General features: G+C 39.9%; 1 pseudogene; it reads left to right on the forward strand.

The window, feature by feature from the left end:
• Positions 1-5,393: 5,393 nt before the first annotated feature.
• LOC113938430 lies at positions 5,394-18,268 on the forward strand (annotated as a pseudogene).
• Positions 18,269-26,303: the final 8,035 nt, after the last annotated feature.

Raw genomic sequence — 26,303 nt, forward strand, 5'->3', positions numbered from 1 at the left:
AAATAATTTTCTAAACCTCCTTATTCTCGTTTCCAGGTATATCTTAATATATTAAGGAAAAAAACAACTGCAATGTCAACAGATCACTTTAGAATCTAAAGTTTAGATAATGTCACAAACTATTCAAAGAAATTAGTAAGTCTTTCCAGCAGCTGTTCCTCCACTTTCCCTGGCAGCATTAGGTGGCAAGGACAAGCAGTAACCAAATCCACTTAGTGCTGGGTGTGACTCTGAAAGAACATTGACAACCTTACTAAAGTAGTTGGGTCTGATGTTCTGAAGAATGATCAAATAGGGGAGTCATGTAACAAGATGCCCATACCATCCTCCCACCAAGCTTCATTTAGTATACAGCTTGAAATTTTATTGGGATAACAGCTTGCAGGAAGGGAGAACAGTTTAGGAGAAAAGTACTAGAGTTGGACAGATCAAGATGCTAATTCTAGGCCCTCTCATGTCAACCCCTCTGAGAACTCATCTGTAACATGAAAGCTACAAACAATACCAATTTCGTAGGGTTATTTGAAGATTAAAAGAATGTAAACAACCTATTTAGCATAAAAATTAAAGCTCAAGAAATGTTAGTTCCTTTGCCCCATTCACCTAGGTCACCTTGGCCTTTCTTATTAAATTTTCAGTTTATTTTCAATTATAGCATTCTTAGAGTCTTTAGAGTCCGGTTAATGAGATGCAGTTGATAACATTGTGTTCTGTGCTGTTAAAGCAAGGACTGAGTATAGTTTCCCTGGTGTTTCTTGGTAATTATCCAGACATTCCACAAGGTCATGGTCTGTGGCATTGTGCAGAGCATACAATAAACAATAGATCAACATTTTTATGTCATCTTGTACAGGTCTTTTTTGCTCGCTACCACTGCTCTCAAACTTTGTGTTGTTAATCTAAAGATAACCTCATTAGAATTTTGTAGATAAAAGCCTCATCACAATAAGGCTGCATAAAATAAATTGAACAAAACCAGACTTTTAGTGCAAACTACGTCATTAGTGAGAGGATTTGGATCAGACAGGTCATCATAGACTCTGATGTGACCAGACCATAATGGTCTTTTGGACCTATTCCATAATGGAGTAGGAAGGCCAGACCTGCTTAACAAAACACTTGGTCCTCCATGCAATGCTCAGTGGGCATCATCTACAAGTTACAAGGCACTTTGAGGACCACTAAATTGACAAACTGGAATAAAGACATTGAAATAGAAACTTTCCTCCCTGCTTCCCTCCCTTCCCTCCTTCTTTCCTATTCCTCTTTCCCTTTTTTCTTTCTTTCCATTTTACTTTTTTACCGGCTACTGACAAAAACACACATTGCACATATGTTACACGCATGTTACAAGATGAACTATTAGAGATCGAGGAGACTAATATTGCTGCATGTGCAATCAAGACATTCCTCTAGGTTTAGCCAAGAGTTAGAGATCACAACGGAGACAAACTCAAGCACACATTATCACATTCTCTAAAATATGACTGAAATGTGATGAAAAAATAATCAAGTTATTCTATATTATTTGGCTTGCTTTTCTTTTGTTAAAATTAATAATTTTTTATTAACCACCAGATGTTGTATGATCCAGTTTTAATAATATCATTTATTTATCTCTGTTTGTCTAAACTTTCATTCGTATATAGGCATAGAGAGATGTCTGAAATAATATTCATTTAAGGTTAGTAATGGTCATTTTCTGAGTGGTAAGAAGTATTTATTGCTTTATTTGTTGTGCTTTTCTTAATCGCTTGAATTTTTTAAGTGAGTATGTATCTTTTTTAAAAAAATCGAAGTTGTTACTCTTTAATAAAATCATCCAAAACAATGATTTTCTACTTGTCTAGCTTCTGGTTAAAAGTGACAAATAGGAAATGAAAAGTTATACTGTTAAGCCCTTAAGTATTAAGAGAAAAAAAAGTGTAAATAGGTGAACGAACAAAATTTAAGATGCAATGTGTCGAAGCCAAAAATCACTCAAAGCAGGCAAACAAATAAATAAACATTAAGTATAGTGAAATACAAAAACGCTTGATTCTCCTAAGGCCATTTCCTACCCAATTGAAGAATTAAATAAAATGTTTATTTTTAACACTTGGTTATCAGAGATTCTGGGGAGAAAACCAACCTATGAAGGTGGTGGGGAGAAAGAGGGGGTCCCAGGGGACTGAGACTGGTTCTGTAGTCCTTGATGGCATCACAAAAGTTGTCCATATTAGTGCTTTGTCTCAGTGTTTTTGAAGGATCAGCTTACAGCAAAGTAAGAGGGACTGCATGATATGGGAAACCTTTTACTGATCATTAGAGTTGATCTTTGGCCAGAAAATACCAATTTTCTTCCCTGTGGACAGACAGTATCCAGAAATCTCTGACTTCCTAGACTGAGGTCTTGAACTTATAGAAATTGTGGTTCAAAAAGAGCATCACCTGCTGGATGAGTTACTCCAAAGAGCTGTCAGTCACCAAATGGGAAGTACTGTTTGTTACACATTTACATTACAGCTGCCAACAGAGAATAACCCTATCTTCCCATACAGAATATACTCTGTGGTTTAAAAACAATCACAGATCTGTACTTCTGAAACAAATAATGCAATATATGTTAAGAAAAAAAAGAAGATAGCAGGAGGGGAAGAATGAAGGGGAGTAAGTCGGAGGGGGAGATGAACCATGAGAGACGATGGACTCTGAAAAACAAACTGAGGGTTCTAGAGGGGAGGGAGGTGGGGGGATGGGTTAGCCTGGTGATGGGTATTAAAGAGGGCACATTCTGCGTGGAGCACTGGGTGTTATGCACAAACAATGAATCATGGAACACTACATCACAAACTAATGATGTATGGTGATTAACATAACAATAAAAAATTATTAAAAAAAACAAACAAACTAGATGATACATGACAGGAGGGAAATTCACTTAGATAGCAAATTCACTAACTTAAGGTGTCTATTTACAAATTGGTTGTGAAGCCCAATCATTTAATAAGATTTATGCCTTGATCCCTTGAAAGTGATAGACATTGTACAGTGAACTCAAGATGCATACAAATCAAATGAAAACACCAATGACTTCAATCTAGGCAGACCTATCATTCTTTTAAATGACAAGTGAAATTCAGAGTGTTGGTGGGAATGGGGAGAAATTCAAATTTTCATACATTTCTAATGGAAATATGAATTGGTAAAATCACTTTGGAAATCTGTTTGGCAGTCTCTCCTAAAGTTCAACATACACATACCCTACAACCTAGCCATTCTCCTCCTAGGTATATATTTAATAGAAATGCGTATATATGTGCAGCAAAAGTGAGACATGAAAATGTTTGTAGCAGCATTTTTTTGTAATACCCTCAAAATGTATGACCCAAATGCCAATGAACAGTAGAATGGATACATTATCGTATTGTATAATAGAATAGTGTATAGAAATGAGAATGAACAAATTATAACTGTAAACAACAATGTGAATGAATCTCATAATATAATGTTGATCAGCCAGACACAATGTAGGCCATCTGATAAATTACAAAAACAGGCAGAATTAAACTATGATGTTAGAAGTCAGGGGAGTGGTTACCCTCATGGTTAAAATTATGAAAGGAGCATGAAGGCGTTTCCAGAGGCTGGTGCTGCTTTATTTCTTGCTTTGGGTTCTGGTTAGATGCATGAGTTCAGTCTGTGAAAATTCACTGAACTGCACGCTTATGATATATGTACCTTTCTATTTATCTGTTACACTTCGATAAGTTAAAAAATTAAAATGTATAAATGTTTATTCTTTATGACAGTTTTAAATTGCCTTCACTTATTACTGTGCTTATAGTAATGACCATGTTCAGTATTTGATGTTCAGGCAACATTTGATCTTTAACAAAGGTACAGATTAAAAATTCAAATACATATATGCTTGAAAAATAACTATTTCTTTTTTTTTTAAGGATTTTATTTATTTATTTGACAGAAAGAGACACAGTGGGAGAGGGAACACAAGCAGGGGGAGTGGGGGAGGGAGAAGCAGGCTTCCTGCGGAGCAGGGAGCCTGATGTGGGACTCGATCCCAGGACCCTGGGATCATGACCTGAGCCGAAGGCAGACGCTTCGCGACTGAGCCATCCAGGTGCCCCATAACTATTTATTTCTATAAGTGACATGATAAAACAAATAGACAAAACTAAATTGCTTTCTCATTTGTGATAAGCATTCTGGCCTTTCTCATTTCCCACTTCTGGACTGAGCTGATCTCAAGCAAATCTATATGCAGGGGAAAGAGGTGGTGGTAATCTCAAGAATGATCAAGTGTCAATAGTAGCCATAATAATAATAATATCAATAATAATAATAGAACTTGAGTAGTAGATATACCATTTACTGAGCATTTTGTTGTAAGATCACATATACACCAAGTATTACAAATGAAACGATGTGGGTAATACAATCATCTCTGTGAGTCAGGCTGAGAAGAGATTTTCATCTGAAATATTAAGATTCATAGAGCTTTCAAATTCAAAGGCCAGGCAGGTAATGCAAATGAATAAGGTAGGCCCGATGAAATACAATGGGGCCTGGTGGTGGGGTCTGGAAAAACTATAGAGCCCCTAACCCCTAACTGAGAACCAGAGTAGGTTCAGATCAGACACATCAGGAACCAGGTAGAAGTTCAAACGATCAGGCCCCACCCCAGATCTACTGAGTCAGAAACTCTGGGGGTGGAGCCCAGTAACCTGAGTTTTAACAAGCTTGATTCTGAGCCACGTTCATGTATGAGAACCACTGATCTAGATGTATTCTAATTCTTTTTTTTTTTAACATGTGGGTTTAAAACAAAAAAGAAAGATCTTCTGGCCATATTTGGCCACAGGCTACCAATTTATAACTCCTGATGAGAATCAAATGAATTTGTATGACTATGTCTGTATTTCCTTTTTCTAAGATAGAGAAAGATAGTATGTTGAACCTAAGTTTTATCTTCTCCAGGATTCAGACCTATCTGGGCATGCCTGGAGTCCGGTTGGGATAGGCCTTCTGGAATTCTTTTTATAAGACAAGTTAAGTCGCCTCTAGGAACTAATCCCAGTGGAAGAAAGAACCAAGGTACGGAGGTTGCATGAAGGGCAACAGATGTGGTTGAACATGTCTGAGTACCTCATGGTGTCTGTCATTCAGATTGTTGGCAGCCCAGCCTGGTGGAGTCATTCATTCAACAAATAGTTGTCAAGCATCTCCTTAATCTGTACCCGAGCCCAGTGACTCCAGGGTGGCTATAACAGAAGATCTAGCAGAGGCTAAAGGAACTGGTTTTGCTCATCTTCTTAGGACACGAGGAGGGCAACCTGTCCATGGCATGAATACTGGTGCCAGAGCAGTAGTGTGGGCACCTCTTGCATCCTGTGATGTGCTGGAAGTTAGACTTCGGAACTCGGAGCCCTCCTTGCACACATCAGCAGCTGCCAACAGTGGTGGCAATACCTGTGGTGGGCAGTGATGACATGGCTTGGAGGATTGGCAGCGGTTTGTATCAGGCAAGGAGAGGCGTGAACACCATTTGGCAGCTGAGAGAAGTGTTCTTGGAGCACACAGGCACCCCGTGTGCTCTAGATCAGAACACCCTGATCTAGTGGATATAGAGGATGAATCCCACCCCTAGACAGCTAGGGAAATGGGATTTTGTAGTTATGGCTGTTGCTATGTGTAAATTACATGTAGGAAAACACCGAGTCCTTAAGGGAATCTATGACTTTTTGTTTTTCTGTCTTGGCAACATTTAAAGAAACTACATGTTGCTTCTTGTGATAAAGTTAAGGTAATGTGCCTGCAGTGAACACTGTAGACACAAATATCAGATTTTGAACATTTGGTTTCCCTTTTTAAAATAAAAAACAGGAAGATTATTATAGGCTTTGGGACATGAGGTTTAAAAAATCACACCACACATTCCTAATTTTTCCCCCCTCTCTCAAAACATCCCTATAAAAATGAAACAACATCGCTGATGAGCTGTTCTTTGGCACCAGTGGACAGCTTATTGCAAAGGAAAAAGGATCTTGGAAACAGCCACTCCTTTCCTGCCAGAATTTTGGGAGATTGATGCCCTTTTCTTTCATTTCTGCAATGACTATAGGCTGCAGATTTTCAGTTACTTTCTGAAATCCCAAATTGAAGTCTATTAAAAACATATTTGTTATTCTACACACATACACACATACCCCACAAAGGTTTGGGAGTTTGGAGACCACAAGTATCTGTAAGACCTAAGGAATTTCCCCTGAGTAACCAGAATTTTCAAAAAAAAAGTCAAGCAGTTGCTTCACTGCATTTAACTCAGTGTTTATGATATACCTAATGAGCAAGGCATGTGATATGTCAGTATTCCAACTAGATAGCAATACCGTGCAGATTTTTAATTTTCTAGTAGAGCCATACTTTTTTTTCTTGATTGCTATTTATTTGAAACCAACTTGTTAAGCCCAAGCAAACTAAAAGAGTCACTTTAGTTTTGATACTTCAGTTCTAGCCAACCCAGAGCATCCATAGTAGAATGTTAGGGGGTGGGGGCAGAGATCAGGAGATGTGAGCCCTGACCAGATATGTCACCCTGGACGAGTCAATTTCCACAATGGGGCTTGGTTTAACTCTTGGTCAAATTAGAGGCAAGCAAATTGGACAGAGTTCTGTGACTAGCACAGAGTTCTGTGGGTAGAGTGCTGCATTCCTTAACCTCTAGATTAAGAGAACTCTCCCTGCAGAATCCAAATGAAGGATCAAATATTTGAAAGACAGTTTTGCCTTGAGAAGACTCTCAGGGGCTATTGATATTATAGATTTCTTCTTTATAGAGAGCTGGGGTAATTTTCTGTGTACCTTTGGGTATAAGTGACTGGTATTGTTGCCAGTCAAAGGCTTGTTTCTATATTAACTTTTCAGAATTTAGTTTCCTGGAATACAAATTGCTAACAGGAATATGAAACATTTCTTCAGTTCTGTTTTCATAATGTTTCTTTCCTTTATGCTCCTCCTTCCAACTCATACCTGGCCTCTTCCCTTCCCTTTTTACATGAGTTTATACATGGGTTACCAGATTAATCCCAAGTATGGCCCTTCTCCCCTTACTTTCCTGCTCAAACACCTGAATAGCTCTCTGTTTACCACAGTATAAACTGTGAGCTCCTCGTGGCATACAAAGTCCTTTCTGTACCATCTGACTCAACCTAGCTTCCCATCCTTGTTGCCCATTACCCCCTTTACCGCAGACTTTGAAGCTTCCTGCTATTTATTTCCATGTCCACAGATGCTCTGGCCCTGTGCCTTTGTCCTGCTGGTTCTTTCTTCCTGTTTCCACCTGTTCCGATTCTACCTACACCTAATGTTTATGGCCAGGATTCTGCTCCCAGCTTTTCTTGGTCTCTCTCAACTGCAGGCAACCTCTTTTATTTCTGAACTCCTGTGGCAACTTATCTGCATCTCTTTCATAACAGTTATCACTTTGTACTCTATATTATAGATATTTATGTTGCTATCTTATCTTCCTCACCATATAATCAGTTTCATGAGGTCAGAGATATCTGTTGCATATTTATACCCCTCAAGGTACCTGGCACATAGTTTTTCCACAGTTCAATGAATAAATAATATCAGAGGTATCATGGAAATTTGAACTTATCCAAACTCCTTCAACCCAATTAGAACCACTCATGGGGAATTTTTTTTAAATTGTGGAATTTCTTCACTTTTTTTATTACCTATGTAGGTATCTATCAATCTTTATCTCTATGTCATAATTTCTCAGCTTATCTCATTTCAGTGAGAAAAATTAGGAAAAAAAGAAAAATGAGGAAGATACAATAAGTAAACTACAGGTGTAGCAAGTAATTAAAATCCACTTCCCTTGCTTCAAGCACTGTGCTGTATAGTCCGCTTTCAGAGGTGGTTTAGGTCCACATGAATTTGTGTACTGTGATGTTCAAATGTTTGATAAAGCTGACACAACTCTATGAGAAAGATCAACACTAACTCGGCAAATGGTACATACAAGCTTTAGTTCAGTGAGGTAAAAAATTCATTTGAAGTACTGCCACATATGGGTCATTGAGAAAAGTCAAGGCCTTGGTTTTTGGGGGGGGAGGGGCAAAGAGTAGCCACTCAATGGAAAATCTGCACCTAAGTGGGGGCAGTCAGATGACTGGTCACAAGACAGTGCTCATAATACATACATCTATATACTAAAGTGGTTATGTATATATAAATACACATATCTATAAAATATATAACATATATTAAGCAATTACATAATTTTACATAATGTATATTACATATGTATATATATATATATAAAAACCACTTTATTCATTTCTATACTTTGGGTGATGTTTGCCAATTTTTAGACAAATTCTGTATCTTTTTTTTTAATAATTTTTTATTGTTATGTTAATCACCATACATTACATCATTAGTTTGTGATGTAGTGTTCCATGATTCATTGTTTGTGCATAACACCCGGTGCTCCACGCAGAATGTGCCCTCCTTAATACCCATCACCAGGCTAACCCATCCCCCCACCCCCCGCCCCTCTAGAACCCTCAGTTTGTTTTTCAGAGTCCATCGTCTCTCATGGTTCGTCTCCCCCTCTGACACACTCCCCTTCATTCTTCCCCTCCTGCTATATTCTTCTTTTTTTTTCTTAACATATATTGCATTATTTGTTTCAGAAGTACAGATCCGTGATTCATCAGTCTTCTACAATTCACAGTGCTCACCATAACACATACCCTCCCCAATGTCTATCACCCAGCCACCCAATCCCTCCTACCCCCCACCACTCCACCAACCCTCAGTTTGTTTCCTGAGATTAAGAATTCCTCATATCAGTGAGGTCATACGATACATGTCTTTCTCTGATTGACTTATTTCGCTCAGCATAACACCCTCCAGTTCCATCCACGTCGTTGCAAATGGCAAGATCTCATTCCTTTTGATGGCTGCATAATATTGCATTGTGTATATATACCACATCTTCTTTATCCATTCATCTGTCGATGGACATCTTGGCTCTTTCCACAGTTTGGCTATTGTGGACATTGCTGCTATAAACATTGGGGTGCACGTACCCCTTCGGATCCCTACATTTGTATCTTTGTGGTAAATACCCAGTAGTGCAATTGCTGAATCATATGGTAGCTCTAGTTTCAACTGTTTGAGGAACCTCCATACTGTTTTCCAGAGTGGCTGCACCAGCTTGCATTCCCACCAACAGTGTAGGAGGGATCCCCTTTCTCCACATCCCCACCAACATCTGTCGTTTCCTGACTTGTTAATTTTAGCCATTCTGACGGGTGTGAGGTGGTATCTCATTGAGGTTTTGATTTGGATTTCCCTGATGCCGAGCGATGTTGAGCACTTTTTCATGTGTCTGTTGGCCATTTGGATGTCTTCTTTGGAAAAATGTCTGTTCATGTCTTCTGCCCATTTCTTGATTGGATTATTTGTTCTTTGGGTGTTGAGTTTGATAAGTTCTTTATAGATTTTGGATACTAGCCCTTTATCTGATACGTCATTTGCAAATATTTTCTCCCATTCTGTCGGTTGTCTTTTGGTTTTGTGGACTGTTTCTTTTGCTGTGCAAAAGCTTTTTATCTTGATGAGGTCCCAATAGTTCATTTTTGCCCTGGCTTCCCTTGCCTGTGGCGATGTTTCTAGGAAGAAGTTGCTGTGGCTGAGGTCGAAAAGGTTGCTGCCTGTGTTCTCCTTTAGGATGTTGATGGACTCCTGTCTCACGTTTAGGTCTTTCAACCATTTGGAGTCTATTTTTGTGTGTGGTGTAAGGAAATGGTCCAGTTTCATTCTTCTGCATGTGGCTGTCCAATTTTCCCAACACCATTTGTTGAAGAGACTGTCTTTTTTCCATTGGACATTCTTTCCTGCTTTGTCAAAGATGAGTTGACCATAGAATTGAGGGGCCATTTCTGGGCTCTCTATTCTGTTCCATTGATCTATGTGTCTGTTTTTGTGCCAGTACCATACTGTCTTGATGATGACAGCTTTGTAATAGAGCTGGAAGTCCGGAATTGTGATGCCACCAGCTTTGCTTTTCTTTTTCAATATTCCTCTGGCTATTCGGGGTCTCTTCTGGTTCCATACAAATTTTAGGATTATTTGTTCCATTTCTTTGAAAAAGCTGGATGGTATTTTGATGGAGATTGCATTGAATGTGTAGATTGCTCTAGGTAGCATTGACATCTTCAAAATGTTTGTTCTTCCAATCCATGAGCATGGAACGTTTTTCCATTTCTTTGTGTCTTCTTCAATTTCTTTCATGAGTATTTTATAGTTTTCTGAGTACAGAGCCTTTGCCTCTTTGGTTAGATTTATTCCTAGGTATCTTATGGTTTTGGGTGCAATTGTAAATGGGATCGACTCCTTGATTTGTCTCTCTTCTGTCTTGTTGTTGGTGTATAGGAATGCCACTGATTTCTGTGCATTGATTTTATATCCTGCTACTTTACTGAATTCCTGTATGAGTTCTAGCAGTTTTGGGGTGGAATCTTTTGGGTTTTCCACATACAGTATCATATCATCTGCAAAGAGTGAGAGTTTGACGTCCTCTTTGCCGATTTGGATGCCTTTGATTTCTTTTTGTTGTCTGATTGCTGTGGCTAGGACTTCTACTACTATGTTGAATAGCAGTGGTGATAGTGGACATCCCTGCCACATTCCTGACCTTAGGGGGAAAGCTCTCAGCTTTTCCCCATTGAGAATGATATTCGCTGTAGGTTTTTCCTAGATGGCTTTTATGATATTGAGGTATGTACCCTCTATCCCTATATTCTGAAGAGTTTTGATCAAGAAGGGATGCTGTACTTTGTCAAATGCTTTTTCTGCATCTATTGAGAGGATCATAAGATTCTTGTTCTTTCTTTTGTTAATGTATTGTATCACGTTGATTGATTTGCGGATGTTGAACCAGCCTTGCAGCCCAGGGATAAATCCCACTTGGTCATGGTGAATAATCCTTTTAATGTACTGTTGGATCCTATTGGCTAGTATTTTGGTGAGAATTTTTGCATCCATGTTCATCAAGGATATTGGTCTGTAATTATCCTTTTTGATGGGGTCTTTGTCTGGTTTTGGGATCAAGGTAATAGTGGCCTCATAAAATGAGGTTGGAAGTTTTCCTTCCATTTCTATTTTTTGGAACAGTTTCAGGAGAATAGGTATTAATTCTTCTTTAAATGTCTGATAGAATTCCGCTGGGAAGCCATCTGGCCCTGGGCTTTTGTTTGTTGGGAGATTTTTGATGACTGCTTCAATTTCCTTAGTGGTTATAGGTGTGTTCAGGTTTTCTATTTCTTCCTGGTTCAATTTTGGTAGTTGATACAGCTCTAGGAATGCACCCATTTCTTCCAGGTTATCTAATTTGCTGGCATAGAGTTGCTCATAATATGTTCTTATAATTGTTTGTATTTCTTTGGTGTTGGTTGTGATCTCTCCTCTTTCATTCATGATTTTGTTGATTTGGGTCATTTCTCTTTTCTTTTGGATAAGTCTGGCCAGGGGTTTATGAATCTTGTTAATTCTTTCAAAGAACCAGCTCCTAGTTTCGTTGATCTGTCTACTGTTCTTTTGGTTTCTATTTCATTGATTTCTGCTCTGATCTTTATGATTTCTCTTCTCCTGCTGGGTTTAGGCTTTATTTGCTGTTCTTTCTCCAGCTCCTTTAGGTGTAGGGTTAGGTTGTGTATTTGAGACCTTTCTTGTTTCTTGAGAAAGGCTTGTATTGCTATATACTTTCCTCTCAGGACTGCCTTTGCTGTATCCCAAAGATTCTGAACAGTTGTGTTTTCATTTTCATTGGTTTCCATGAATTTTTCTAATTCTTCTTTAATTTCCTGGTTGACCCATTCATTCTTTAGTAGGATGCTCTTTAGCCTCCATGTATTTGAGTTCTTTCCGACTTTCCTCTTGTGATTGAGTTCTAGTTTCAAAGCATTGTGGTCTGAAAATATGCAGGGAATAATCCCAATCTTTTGGTACCGGTTGAGACCTGATTTGTGACCTAGGATGTGATCAATTCTGGAGAATGTTCCATGGGCACTAGAGAAGAATGTGTATTCCGTTGCTTTGGGATGGAATGTTCTGAATATGTCTGTAAAGTCCACTTGGTCCAGTGTGTCATTTAAAGTCTTTATTTCCTTGTTGATCTTTTGCTTAGATGATCTGTCCATTTCAGTCAGGGGGGTGTTAAAGTCCCCCACTATTATTGTATTGTTGTCAATGTGTTTCTTTGCTTTTGTTATTAATTGCCTTATATAATTGGCTGCTTCCATGTTCGGGGCATAGATATTTACAATTGTTAGATCTTCTTGTTGGATAGACCCTTTAAGTAGGATATAGTGTCCTTCTTCATCTCTTATTACAGTCTTTGTTTTAAAATCTAATTTGTCTGATATAAGGATTGCCACCCCAGCTTTCTTTTGGTGTCCATTAGCATGGTAAATGGTTTTCCACCCCTTCACTTTCAATCTAGGGGTGTCTTTGGGTCTAAAATGTGTCTCTTGCAGACAGGATATTGATGGGTCTTGTTTTTTAATCCAATCTGATAGCCTGTGTCTTTTGATTGGGGCATTTAGCCCATTTGCATTCAGGGTAACTATTGAAAGGTATGAATTTAGTGCCATTGTATTACCTGTAAGGTGACTGTTACTGTATATTGTCTGTGTTCCTTTCTGATTTATGCTGCTTTTAGGCTCTCTTTTTGCTTAGAGGACCTCTTTCAATATTTCTTGTAGGGCTGGTTTTGTGTTTGCAAATTCCTTTAGTTTTTGTTTGTCCTGGAAGCTTTTTATCTCTCCTTCTATTTTCAATGATAGCCTAGCTGGATATAGTATTCTTGGCTGCATATTTTTCTCGTTTAGTGCTCCGAAGATATCATGCCAGTCCTTTCTGGCCTGCCAGGTCTCTGTGGATAGGTCTGTTGCCAATCTAATGTTTCTACCATTGTAGGTTACATATCTCTTCTCCCGAGCTGCTTTCAGGATTTTCTCTTTGTCTCTGAGACTCGTAGGTTTTACTATTAGATGTCGGGGTGTTGACCTATTTTTATTGATTTTGAGAGGGGTTCTCTGTGCCTCCTGGATTTTGATGCCTGTTTCCTTCCCCACATTAGGGAAGTTCTCTGCTATTATTTGCTCCAATATACCTTCTGCCCCTCTCTCTCTTCTTCTTCTGGGATCCCAATTATTCTAATGTTGTTAAGTCTTATCGTATCACTTATCTCTCGAATTCTGCCCTCGTGATCCTGTAGTTGTTTATCTCTCTTTTTCTCAGCCTCTTTATTTTCCATCATTTGGTCTTCTATATCGCTGATTCTTTCTTTCGCCTCATTTATCCTAGCAGTTAGTGTCCCCATTTTTGATTGCACCTCATTAATAGCCTTTTTAATTTCGACTTGGTTAGATTTTAGTTCTTTTATTTCTCCAGAAAGCATTTCTCTAATAACTTCCACACTTTTTTCAAGCCCAGCTAGTATCTTTAAAGTCATGATTCTGAACTCTAGGTCCGACATCGTACTAATGTCAGTATTGAGTAGGTCCCTGGCAGACGGTACTACCTCTTGTTCTTTTTGCTGAGGTGATTTTTTTCATCTTGTCATTTTGTCCAGAGGAGAACAGATGAATGAGAGAACAGAATGCTAACAGGTTAACAACGTCTCCAACAAATATACTCTGTACAAATCAGAAAAGACCTGAAACCAGGGGACAAGAAAGGGAAAGAAAGAAGAGAAAAAAAAAGGAAAAAGAAAAAGATAAAAACAAACAAAAACAGAACAAAACAAAAAAAACAGAATATGATCAAATATGATCAGGCTAGTGCATAGATCAGTGCCACACACTAGCTTTTGGGCATATTTTGGTCTGTTAGAAGAAAGTGCCTGCTAAAATTTTAAAGGAAGAAAGACTTATATATGTACAAAATAAGGGTTGATACAATGAAGGGATGGAAGATGACTGTAAAGATGAAAATTATAAAAGATTTTATAAAAGGAATTGATAAGATAAAAAGTTGTTTTTAAAAAGAAAGAAGAAGATTTAAAAAGAAAAAGAAAAAAGAAAAAAAAAGGAAAAAAAAGGGAGAGAATGTGATCAGGCAGGAGAATAGAACAAAGCCATACACTAGTGATTTAGGGTATATTTTGATCTGTTAGAAGAAATTGTATCAAAATTTTAAAGAGGGAACAACTTATTTATAAATGCCAAAAATAAGGGTAACTACTATGAAGGGATAAAAGTATGACTCTAAAAATGAAAAATAAAAAATGTTTTTTTAAAAAGGGATTGATAAGATGTTTGAAAAAGGGAAAAAGAAAAATTCAAAAAAAAAACAGTTAAAAAAATTAACTTTGAAAAACTAATGAATTATGGTAAAAAAGCCATGAATTCTATGTGCAGTATTCCCCTAGCGCTGGAGTTCTCCCATTCTCCTTGATCGGTAAACTTGGTCTTGGCTTGCTGGCTGTTCCTGCTGATCTTCTGGGGGAGGGGCCTTTTGCCGTGGTTCCTGAATGTCTTTGCCAGAGGCGGAATTGCCCCACCCTTGTGAGTCCGGGCTAAGCAAGCTGCTCCAGTTTGCTCTGAGGAGCTTTTGTTCCCTGCAAGCTCTTGGTACAGCTTTGGAGTACCAGGGTGAAAATGGTGGCCTCCCAACCTCCGCCGGGAGGAGCTGAGAACTCGGGGCCCCGCTCCTCAGTGTGCCCCCGGAGAAAAGCAGTCACTCCCGTCTCCCCGGTCTCCGGCTGCACTGCGTGCTCACCCGGCCTGTGACCGAGCGTTTCTATGTCTAGCACCCAACCCCGTGTGGAGTCTCCAAACCCAGCAGATCCCTGCGGTGCGCTTCCACGCCGCTCCTCCCAGGGGAGGAAGGGGAGTCTCCCCGGCTCTGCCACTTGTTGGGTCCCTGCAGGAGGAGCAGTAGCCCGACTGGGCTGCGGATCACAGTTTATGGCAACCCCGAGCTGAGAGCCCGCGCCTTGGCTCCGTCTCTGCAGCGGGCTTCCCCGCTCCGATACCTGGGAGCTCGGCCACACTCAGGCACCCCCGGTCTTTCTGTGACCCCGAGGGTCCTGAGACCACACTGTCCCGTGAGGGTTCCACCCCTGCTTAGCCACTGGAGCGACGTGCCTCAGAGGAACCGACTTCTAAAAGTTCCAATTTTGTGCTCCGCGGCTCTATCACTTGCCAGAAGCGGCCGCCGGAGGCCCCCTCCCCCGCCGTCTATCCTCCCGAATATCACCTCGGATTCACTTCTCCGCACGTCCTACCTTCCAGGAAGTGGTCGCTTCTCTGTTCAGAGTGTTGTTACTATTCTTATCTTCGATCTCCTGTTGAGTTCATAGGTGTTCAGAATGGTTTGATCCCTATTCAGCTGAATTCCTGAGACCAGACGAAATCCAGGTCTCCTACTCCTCCGCCATCTTGCTCCGCCCCCGACAAATTCTGTATCTTGAAATTAATCTTAAGACTTCCACATCACTGGGGTGCCTGGGTGGCTCAGATGGTTAAGCATCTGCCCTCGGCTCAGGTCATGATCCCGGGGTCCTGGGATCGAGTCCCGCATCGGGCTCCCTGCTCCTTGGGAGCCTGCTTCTCCCTCTGCCTCTCTCTCTCTCTTTCATGAATAAATAAATTTTAAAAAAAATCTTTAAAAAAAAAAAAGACTTCCACATCACCTACTTGAAATACATCTATTTGAATGTAAAATTAATTACCAAATATCAACAAACTTGAAAAAATTAAAGGAAAGAAAAATAATAATTGGAAATGTCCATCCATTGATGAATAGTTAAAATGCGGTACACTGATACAAAGGAATACTATTCAGTCATAAGTAGGACTGATACCTGCTACAACATGGATGAACCTTGAAAACTTATGTTTAGTGAAAGAAGCCAGACACCAAAGCCATCTATTGTATGGTTCCATTTGTATGGAGTTTCCAGAACAGGAAAATGCCTGGAGGTGGGTTATTGGCTGCCTGCAGCTGGAGGGCAGGGAAATAAGGGTGACTGCTGATGGATAGGGGGTTTCTTCTGGAGCTGATGAAAATGTTTGGAAGTAGAGAGCAGTGATGGTTACCCAATTTTGTGAATATACTAAAAGCCACTAAACTACATTTTTAAAAGGGCTGAACATTATGGTATGTGAATTATCTCAATTTTATAAAAATACCAATCGAAGATTGCACAACAAAGAGGTTTTCCAGAGGTTTATCTAGCCACAGAGTGGAGAGATGGTAGTCATTGAGAGACACAGTCTTCAGCACACTTGCTGTCTCAGTGGTCACTGGGTTTTATGGTAACTGAGCAAGAGCTCTGCTAAATGCTTCTTCCCTCCTTGTCTGGGCTGAATATGAAAGCACACAGCTGCTACCTTACAGTGAAATAAAACCTTTCATTTGTATATTGGCTTATAATTGTTCAAGCACATTTACCCTCATTAACTCAATTCTCATGTTTTATTTCTAAACATATTTACACCTATTTATAACTGTTCATCCATCACGAAAGCAAGAACATTCCGTCTCTTCTAAATGCTGTGGAGTTCTCTGCCAACTCTATTTGCTTCAATGTATTTTACCCATATATGTCCAATTCTTCTGACTTTTTACATAGCCGTAGTTCCTCATGTTTCTGCTTTGAGTCTTTATTTTCAAGATAGTGATTTGTTCCTCATCTTTCTCCTTCCTCTGAATAAGACCCATATGTTTTTCCTTTAAAACTATAATTCATCTCTTCCTCTCCCCTACTCTTGGCTGAGTGACTCCAAAAATATTTAGTTATGGCCCAAGTAATGGTAGTTGCTGCCCTTATCCTGAGTATTTTTATTGTAGAACCACTGTTTGTTAAGACATTTTGTAAGTTATCTGTTTTATATTATATTTAATATAAGCCATATTTATTATATTTATTCTTTTATTTCCTGTAGGCCCTGAAAGATTATTTTCATACCTGGGTTTTGTTATTTATTCTTTTATAAGTGTACATCTCTTTTAAGAGGCCTTTGATAATTTCCTATCATACTTTTTAGATCCTCAACCCCCACATTCCTCCTTATGTCCCACTTTTATTTTGCTAGCATCCATACTTGTTAATTTTGCTTATTTTTTATATATTTTAAATGCTCTTTTTTTTTTCTAAATGATGCCATTATAGCTGTAAATTGCCTAACAACAGTTTCTTTTCACATCTCCCCCTGCCCCCCAGGTTTCCTGGATTTGGCCTGCACTTTCTTGTGACAGGATCTATACACCATAAAGACAAAAACATGAAGCCTTAATTAGCTCCTTTTTTTCCTCATTTTTACCTGGAGAGTGGAGATGCAGTTCTCAGGCCCCTGTAAATCTTCACCTATTTCCACAGTTTACCTGGCACTTTTCTGCACTTCATAGTCTTAAAGGAAAAACCATCACTGGTCCATGCACAAGACTCTTCTTTAAACAGAGCAAGTGGTCTTCCTATGACCTTCCTTTGGTATCTTAACCCTTCTCTCTCTAGTCCCTTTTCTTTCACTTACCTATACCCTTTGATTACATGTCTAAATTTGTCATTAGACTACAAGCTTGTTTGAAGACAAAAGCTAGATTGTATTCATTTTTGCTACCTCCCACATCCTAATGCAGCAGCAGTAACAGCACAGCCAAAAAGGTTGTAGCAGCAATGCTCTGGGGCTGTGAGCTAAACAAGAAGTAGACTTGGACTTTCAAACCCCAGAAAGAAGCGAAGCAGGACTGTGAGCTGTTGCTTAGTATGATTTGCTTGGGGGAGAAAGCCAAAGAGGAAATGAACGTCATGGGTATTCTGCCCCCAGCAAGCCCAGAGGACAAGAAGATGTAGCCCATCACCATGACCCCACTTCAGGCCTCTGTCCCATCCACGGTCATCATAATGGGTTGTGAGCTTTCTCCTCCAGTCGCTTTCCAGCTCCAGGGTGGCTCTGGTCCTGTGTTCTTGAGTGGCCAGGAATGTTAGAACGTTTCAGATCTATCCTAGGAATTGGAGAAGGAGAAGGAGGAGAAAGAAGATGATGTAGATACGTTCCTGGAGGAGGAGGCCCCTGTCCAGCAAGTCAAGAGGCTGGTGCCCCAGAAGCAGACAAGCATTGCTAAGAAAAGAAGAAGTGGTAAAAGCAGAGAAGCAGTGAGATTCAGTCATAAAGACAACAGCCCTGTGAGACAGGTCAAACCCACACTCAGACCTAAAAAGCCAGGATCCAAGAAATGAGGAGCCAGGAAGGCCTGCAGCCACAGTAACATAACCGAGACAGGGTCTGTGAATGGACCTTCCTCAGGGTATGCTGCGGACCCAAGATGTCCCACCACCTGGGCTGCTCTCCATCTGGGTCTGACCGTGATGGAGGTGTTGGTGGGACCATACAAGAGCCCCTCACCCCTAACTATCCTCTTTTAGCAGGACCTAGAGAGAAGAGTGCTGGTCTCGGGGCCACAATAAAGTTCTCTTTGCCAGAAAAAAATTTTTTTACAAAGTATCCATCCCTTAGCACAATATATTAACCATTATAAGGTCTTAGCAAAACATTTGTTAAATAAGTTTTTTTTAATATTTTGTTTCTCTTAAGTTCATTAAGTAGCTACTTGTCACTTCTTGCCATTTGTTCTACTTTCTTCTCTTTTGCTTGTTTTTCTCACACTATTTTGGCAAAACTGCATTTCTGTGGGTACAAGATTGCCTTTTAGGGTAAGAAAAATGTCTTGGATCTAGTTAGAGGTAATGATTGCTCAGCAAAGTGAATGCACTCAATGCAATGAATTTTACACTTTTTAAAAGTTAATGGTTGCACTGGGTGTTATATGCAAACAATGAATCATGGAACACTACATCAAAAACTAATGATGTAATGTATAGTGATTAACATAACAATAAAAAAATGAAAAAAGTTAATGGTTAGTTTATGTTATGTGGATTTTATCTCAATTAAAAAAAAAAAAAACAACTGCATTACTTACTTGGGTCTGTGATGCAAAGAACCTCCAGTTTGTGAAGTCTCCTTTTTGTCTTTCAAAATGCTGGTAATACTTTTCTTTCATTGACTTGGCTATTTCACCTTTCTCCCATTTGCCGCTGAAAACAGCAATATAAGGGTGATCCAGGGAGCTGTCTGAAGGTTTTGTGGAACTCAGCAGTGAAACCATCAACAGTTGGTCACAATTTATTTTTTAACTATAATTACTACTAGTAGGTCATTCTGTTTCTGCTCTTTTAATGATACTCTATTACTGCCCCTTCTCTCTCTTCTCTTTTCTCTGTGCCTTTTCTTGCTCTTAAATAAGTTTCATAAATAATGTGCCTTACCACAGTGGCCATCTATGTCCTAGAGACTTTATATAAGGAAGACAGGACTTCTAAAGACTTCAGTCATTACGGGCTTACTTGTTCCTGATACAGATTAAACATTCCTCCTCCTTATTATCTTGTTTATCCAGAAACAGAAGAGAGGAAATTTTCTTCCTTGTGGGTTTTTGGAGTCAGACAGCCTCAGTTTAGATCCTGGTTCTGTCACCTACTAACTGTGATCTTAGGTCAGTCATTTGGACAAGTCAGTTTCTTCATGTAAAAACTGGAGATAACAATAGTACCTACCTCCTAAGTCCTTGTGAAGACTGAATAAGATAATGCATATAAATGTCCCTCGGGGGTACACATATGCATGTATCTGTGTGTACACATTCTTTTTCTACTTCTGCCCTAGCATCAAAAACCACTCCACCTTATTTGCTACAGACACCAAGCTAAAACTGCTTCTTCTGCTCCCTGCCTGGAGAATTGGCTCTTTCTCCCATCCCCTCTGTGCACAAATGCCAGTCAAGGAAGCACCCAGTTGGAAAAGTAAGCAAGGAGTGTATTTGATGAGTTTCAGTATTATAAGAAAGTCATCCAGGAGTAGGTATCAGGCACAGGAAGAAAAGAAAAGACAATTCTTTGTGACAAAATTTATAATTCCTCTTTGTGATCTTTGTTTTTTTTTTTTTTTTTTTTTTTTTTTTAAGATTTTATTTATTTGAGAGAGAGAGAATGAGAGAGAGAGAGCACGAGAGGGAAGAGGGTCAGAGGGAGAAGCAGACTCCCCGCCGAGCAGGAAGCCCAATGCGGGACTTGATCCCGGGACTCCAGGATCACGACCCGAGCCGAAGGCAGTCGCTTAACCGACTGAGCCACCCAGGCGCCCCTGTGATCTTTGTTTTTTGATAGTAATTCTTTTTCATTGCACAAAATGGCATAGGGAATCTAAGTATCATGCAGAAATTTGTTATAAACGTCATATCCCTTGAACTGGTGGGGGGGTGGGGGAAGCTTTCAACAGTAGATAAAAGTCATTAAACATGTTTAAGAAAATAGACAACTGAGTTGCACAATATTTCTGATTTGTTTTCAACATGAAAGTAAAATTGCCCGCTGTATTATCAGGAGGCATCAAGGTTCAAGGAAAGCAGTATGGCCCTGCTACCAAGTGACCTTGGACAGGCCACTTCTCTTAGCTGGGTCCGTTTATTCATCTGGAAAATACAAGCACTGAATCTACTCTCCACTATTTTTTATTCAAGAACTGCTTTTCACAGAACAACTTCATTTCCCAGGAATTTAAAAAACATCTTATCATTTTGTGTAGTATATTATGAAGTGGTTTTAGGTTAAAAATTTTTTTAGATTTGCATTTCAATAAAAATATATTAAAATAATTTAAATAAAACCACCAACATATAACCAGAATCCTATATGTCCTTTTGGGACAGTGTTGGGTTAGACAACAGTGAGTCTTATTATCTCCATGTCAACGTTTTATTTAGATGGGTTTGTTTCTTTATATTGTAAGGGAATATCATGAGTTTGGATAATATAGAGTGGACTTTTTAAAAAAATTTTCTTTAAAGATTTTATTTTTTTATTTGACAGAGAGAGACACGGCAAGAGAGGGAACACAAGCAGGGGGAGTGGGAGAGGGAGAAGCAGGCTTCCCGCTGAGCAGGGAGCCCCATGCGGGGCTTGATCCCAGGACTCTGGGATCATGACCTGAACTGAAGGCAGACGCTTAACGATTGAGCCACCCAGGCGCCCCTAGAGTGGACTTTTTGAGGGTATATTTAAGTCTTGCTCAAAAGCCATACAAAGTATGTCTATATATTACAGAACATAGATTAAGGATTTTTTTTTTGGCATAGTTACGTAATTCTTGGTGCTGGTTCTAAATAGAGTTTGGGTGACTAGCTAGAAAGTTTATTGTGAGTTCAAGTATTTTTAGCTTGTGTTCATGGGACTGTATATTGAATACTTCCTTGATGCTTGCTGGAAGGCATGCCCTTGGAATCCAGAGATAAACTTTCCCGAGTGGCACACAAGTGGGGTACTGAGTAGAAGACTGCCAGGGTTGAAGTCAGAAGGCCTCCATTCAAGTCTTGATACCCTACTTACTGGTGGAGTACTTGGGTCAACCATTTAACCCTGAGCTTCAGTTTCCTCATCTGCAAAATGAGGGTGATTATATAGCTAATTCCTAGGGTTGCTGTACAACTTCAGTGAAATGAAGTGTAAGGCATTACTTTGAAAAATGTATCACAGGAGTATTATCACAGAGCATATGGCAGCACCTGAACTAGGGTGAGGTGAGTGAGGTGCTCAGGGCTCAACATCTAAGGAGGCACTCACTCTCAGGGATGAGCCTGTACTCACCCCATCCTGAGAATGTTGAGCCCTGCCCCTCAGTCTACCCTAGTCCAGGCGCTGGTGTTTGGCTGAGCACATTTCCTGTGAATAGGAGCCATAAGTCTCCACATGTGGGTCTGGTTTCTGAAAGACTATATTGTTGTTGTTTAGGTACACTTAAGGTAGGTTAGGACCAGCCTTTCCTTCTTCCCAAAAGCCATAATGCTGCTTGGATAAAACAATCCTCTAACTTCCTTTCTTCCCCCTTTTTTCTATTCCCTTACCATGCTACTTATATATCTGTGCATGGATATTACAAGATACATTCATTTTATCTTCAGCTCTTCTTCTAGAAGCCCTGTTTCATTATGATGGATTGCTAAATAAGACTGTGTCTACATTATTGTTTTCTGAAATTTGTACTCCTGAGGGGTGGGGGGTCTTTTAACTTCAGCTTCTTTAAAGTGCTTGCTTTCAAGATAGAGGCAATTTACTTGTCAAGTAAAAAGATGTTACAATGTTATCATGAAAAATTCCAGAGGTGAATGGGTATGAAAACAGTTCTTCTAGGCCCAGAGCCAGAGTTCTAGATGCAAAAATTAATTGCTCTCTGTACAGATTTTTCAACAGCAGTTCACGTGCTCACATGTGTCTGGCTGAGATAGACTTTTCAGGGTAACTGTTCAGTAACAAACCCTTCACTGAGTTCTTTAAACAAGAGAGGCTAGTGTTATTGGTTGGCTTTAGAGCTTTCTCATATTGCTCCCTAGCAGAGTTTGAAAACTTGTTGCCCACTTTTACACTGGAGTTTCCTCAGGCCAGTCTTAAATTTTGCCCCCTAATATCCTATACTTGTCTTCTAAATCTTTGCAGATACCCAAATACCACCAATATTTTTTTTTGGATTTTATTTTATTTATTTATTGTTTGCATATGACACCCAGTGCTCCATGCAATACGTGCCCTCCTTAATACCCGGGCTAACCCATCCCCCCTCTACCACCAATAATATTTTGAAACTAAATCTGTCACCAAAGAATTATGATTTTTTTAATGTATGAAAACATAATCAGGATCAATGATTAGTAAGATCTGTAGAGGCAGGAGAACTGGCAAATAGACCCTCCAGGAAGTGTGACCTACAATGAGAGTATTGATGAGGTTCTTTCAGAGAATGCATTTTTGCCCTTTAGTAGTTAAGAAGCAGAAGAAAAAAAAAGGCTTAAGACAAATTTTTAAGTCTATTAATTTAATGGAAAGTTAGAACATTGATGAAATATGGTACTTGTAGCCCATTATTTTTCCTATTGTGAAAGGTAAATATATTAATGGAGAGGAATTTCAGTTTATCAACGAACGATGACATCAAACTAAATGCATTATTCAGGTGTTTTTCCTTTGTTACTCAGCAGTCTGTACTTTGGGGTTTATTATTTATGTCTCACAGAACTTCCTCAAACTAGGCAGAGCATAACAAACCATGTGCTAGATGTGTGGGCTGTTAGTTCAGGATAAAGGAATTTCAAGTTGAAATATAGTTAGGAAATCTGCTGAAATGCCACACAAATTTACCAGACGTTTAAAACAGACCCTGTCCTGGATGTCGAGATTTGGGAAGATTTTTTTGTCCTTTTTTATATTTTTAATTTTTATAATAATAGGAATAATAAAAGAGTAGGGGAAAAATAGGAATGTTTTCTATAAGGATTTATAATCCATGTTTCCTCAGCTTTGGTGGAGGTGTGAGGATCTCAGTGGTGAGTCAGACCAGTATGGGCAGGGCCAGAGGGCAGGAATTGGCCCACAGTGTGGCTCACCAGCAGTTCAAATTGAGGTGGAGGGAGGGTATGGTAAACTTGGGCATGGTCCAGACCAGCATTAATATGCATTCACTAATCCGTAATTTGACATCTATTTAAAGAAAGCCAGCTACTTGGAAAGCATTGTGTGAGGGGCTGGGCAACCAATAATGAACTCAAGCGTGGAGCTTCTGTTCTAAAATTCTTTAATTAGTATTACGATAAGGGCTGCAAAGAAATAACAAGATTCTAAGAGTTTATGATAGCAGAACCTGACCAGGTCTGGCGTAGGGTGGAAGATGGCTGTGAAGAAGTGATAAAGTTTACAGTTCTGAAGGGTAAGCAGGAATCAGCCACGTGTATAGGGTCGGGGAAAGAAAGCATTCTAGGTAGAGGGAATGGTTTGTGAGAAGGCCCAGAAATATGGAAAAGCATGTCAACATCAAGAAACTGAGAAGCCATCGTGGCTGGAGTCAAAGCAGCAGGGAGTTATTAGATGTGAGGGTTTGTTTTGTCTTAAGATTTATATTTTTAAAAGAATAGTCTGGCTGCTCTGTGGAGACTGGACTAGAAGGGGCAGGAGGGGACACAGGGAGCCCTGGAGGAGACTGTTACAATGGTCCCCCTGAGAAGTAATGCAGGCCTGGGTGATGATTGTGGCATCGGGCTTAGGGCATAACAGACAAATTCCAGAGATCCTACAGGAGGCTGACTTGACAAGAATTGCTGCTTGTCGGTTATAGGAAACAGAACGTTGTCAAGAATGACTCCCAAATAGCTAACTTTAAAACTCGATAGATGATGATGTTACTTACTGAACTAGAGGACCTGGTGAGAAAGTTTAGGAGGGAAGAGCATGAGTTTTGTCTGGGCCATAGTGGATTTTAGGGTACCTCTGAGACATTCCAATGGAGATAGTGAGATATAAAGATCTGGGGATCACAGGAGAGGTTTCTGTGGAAGTAGAAGCAGCAGAAGCTTCAGGCAACACTCACTGTCAGAGAGGTGATATCACCTTAATTCCAGGGAGGCTCAGCCAGTTAGGTGCTACGTGCAGCTACCAGGAAGTCCTCAGCCCCTTAGAGAGATGTGCGTAGAAGCACATTTACAAAGTGCCACATACGTTGGCTTATGGACTCCTCTAAGGAAGGTATATTTTCATAGTTTGTGAATGAGGACACTGAAGCTTGGAGGAGTTAAATGATCTGCTCAAGCCTGTTCAGCTGATAAGTAGTGAAGGGGGGCCTATCAGTTTGGGTTTCAACCAGAAACAGTTGGCAAACTCGAAGGACGATAATTCAAGGAGGGATTGTTTGTTTCACAAAGCACAGTGAAATGAGGAGACAGAGTGGGGGACACGAGGAATACTACAGTAAACTGGGGCTGGTACTTGATCAAAGTATCAAGAGGAGAGAGTAGCTCCCAGAGAGTAAGGAGAAAGTAGTGTGTGTAGAAGCTGCTCTGAGAGGGGCAGTGACCGTCTGTAGAGGGACACACCTGCGGCCAATCTCACTCAACTCTGTCTTTCCCACTTGTCTCCTATCAAGGGTCCCACTGGCCAAACCCAACAGGAAGCCGGAGGGCAGAAAGCTGGGTGGACAAGGTTAGAGGATGCAGAGTGTGATCAAGAGGGAGCAAACAGAATAGCAAGCACCTTGGGTCTTCCATCCGGGTCTTCCTAACTCCCAAATCCGTGCTATTAACCCCTGGTGCTCCCAAGTTTTGATTAGAAAGCATTGCTCAGGGTAAGGCCTTGATGCGGTGGAGTACACATGGAAACCTGAGCGGACACCTAGCCAAGCTTGCAAGTCCTGCGCAGCAGGTGAGAGAGGAAAACTGGAGTTTGCTGAGGGGTTCTGCCCCAGGCCCATCAGATACCTGTGAGCTCACCGCCTCTGACCCCGTCTGCTTAGTGCAGAGCCAACTTATACAGACAGCCAGGATGCCTCTCTTTAAGACCCCCTCCAAAGTAGGCCAGTAATGAACATTCACGTTCATTGTCATGTTATACATTTGCAAACAAATAAATCAAGGAATTGAGAGGCAGCTTTATGTATGTACTCATGTCAATTCTCCTTGACTCATGTATCTGAGTCTGTATATGAATTCTAGAAGTAGGGATCATCAGTGTAGATTCTTCCCTATATAAAGAAGTCTGTTAAAGAACTGTGTGCTTCAGGGCTTTCTGATCAATTTCCCTATTATCACTTGAAATGTCAAATGAGATAGTACTTTGCTCTTGACACTTGAGGCCCTACGTTAATGACTATTTGTCAGGTATGACAGCATACTCAGTTAACTGTTTTAGACTAGGGGGAGTTTGGCTTAAAAACGTATCTCGGAATTTAGATATCCCATTCTTGACATTCATTTTAGTGGGTTGTGTTAATGTTTAGTTTTTTGTTCTGGTTCTTTTATTTGTCCTCTCTATTGTTTCTGTTTAACTGCTCTATAAATTACTACCATCCCTAGCAGGAATTCTTAAAGAACAGTACAGCACGTACATTTAGAGGTCACAGGAATGTTTATGTTTAAGAGCTCAGCTTTTAGTTTTTCAGAAGTCACCTCAACTTAGGGGTCAGTGGAAAGAGACACATTGGAATTATAATATTGTTTTCTATGTAGGAAAAAATAAAGGAGGGAGGTTAAGTGGAAATTTGGCATAGCATAGGGTAAGCCATGGTAGCTATTTCATTTGGGTTAAAACTCTACATGCTACAAAATTAGATAAGGAATCTGCCTTGAGAATGAACTAAAAAGAAATTGAGGATAACATAATCCATTCAGCATTTTTAAACTAG

The sequence above is a fragment of the Zalophus californianus genome, chromosome 8 (assembly GCF_009762305.2).
Source record: "Zalophus californianus isolate mZalCal1 chromosome 8, mZalCal1.pri.v2, whole genome shotgun sequence".
NCBI lineage: Eukaryota > Metazoa > Chordata > Mammalia > Carnivora > Otariidae > Zalophus > Zalophus californianus.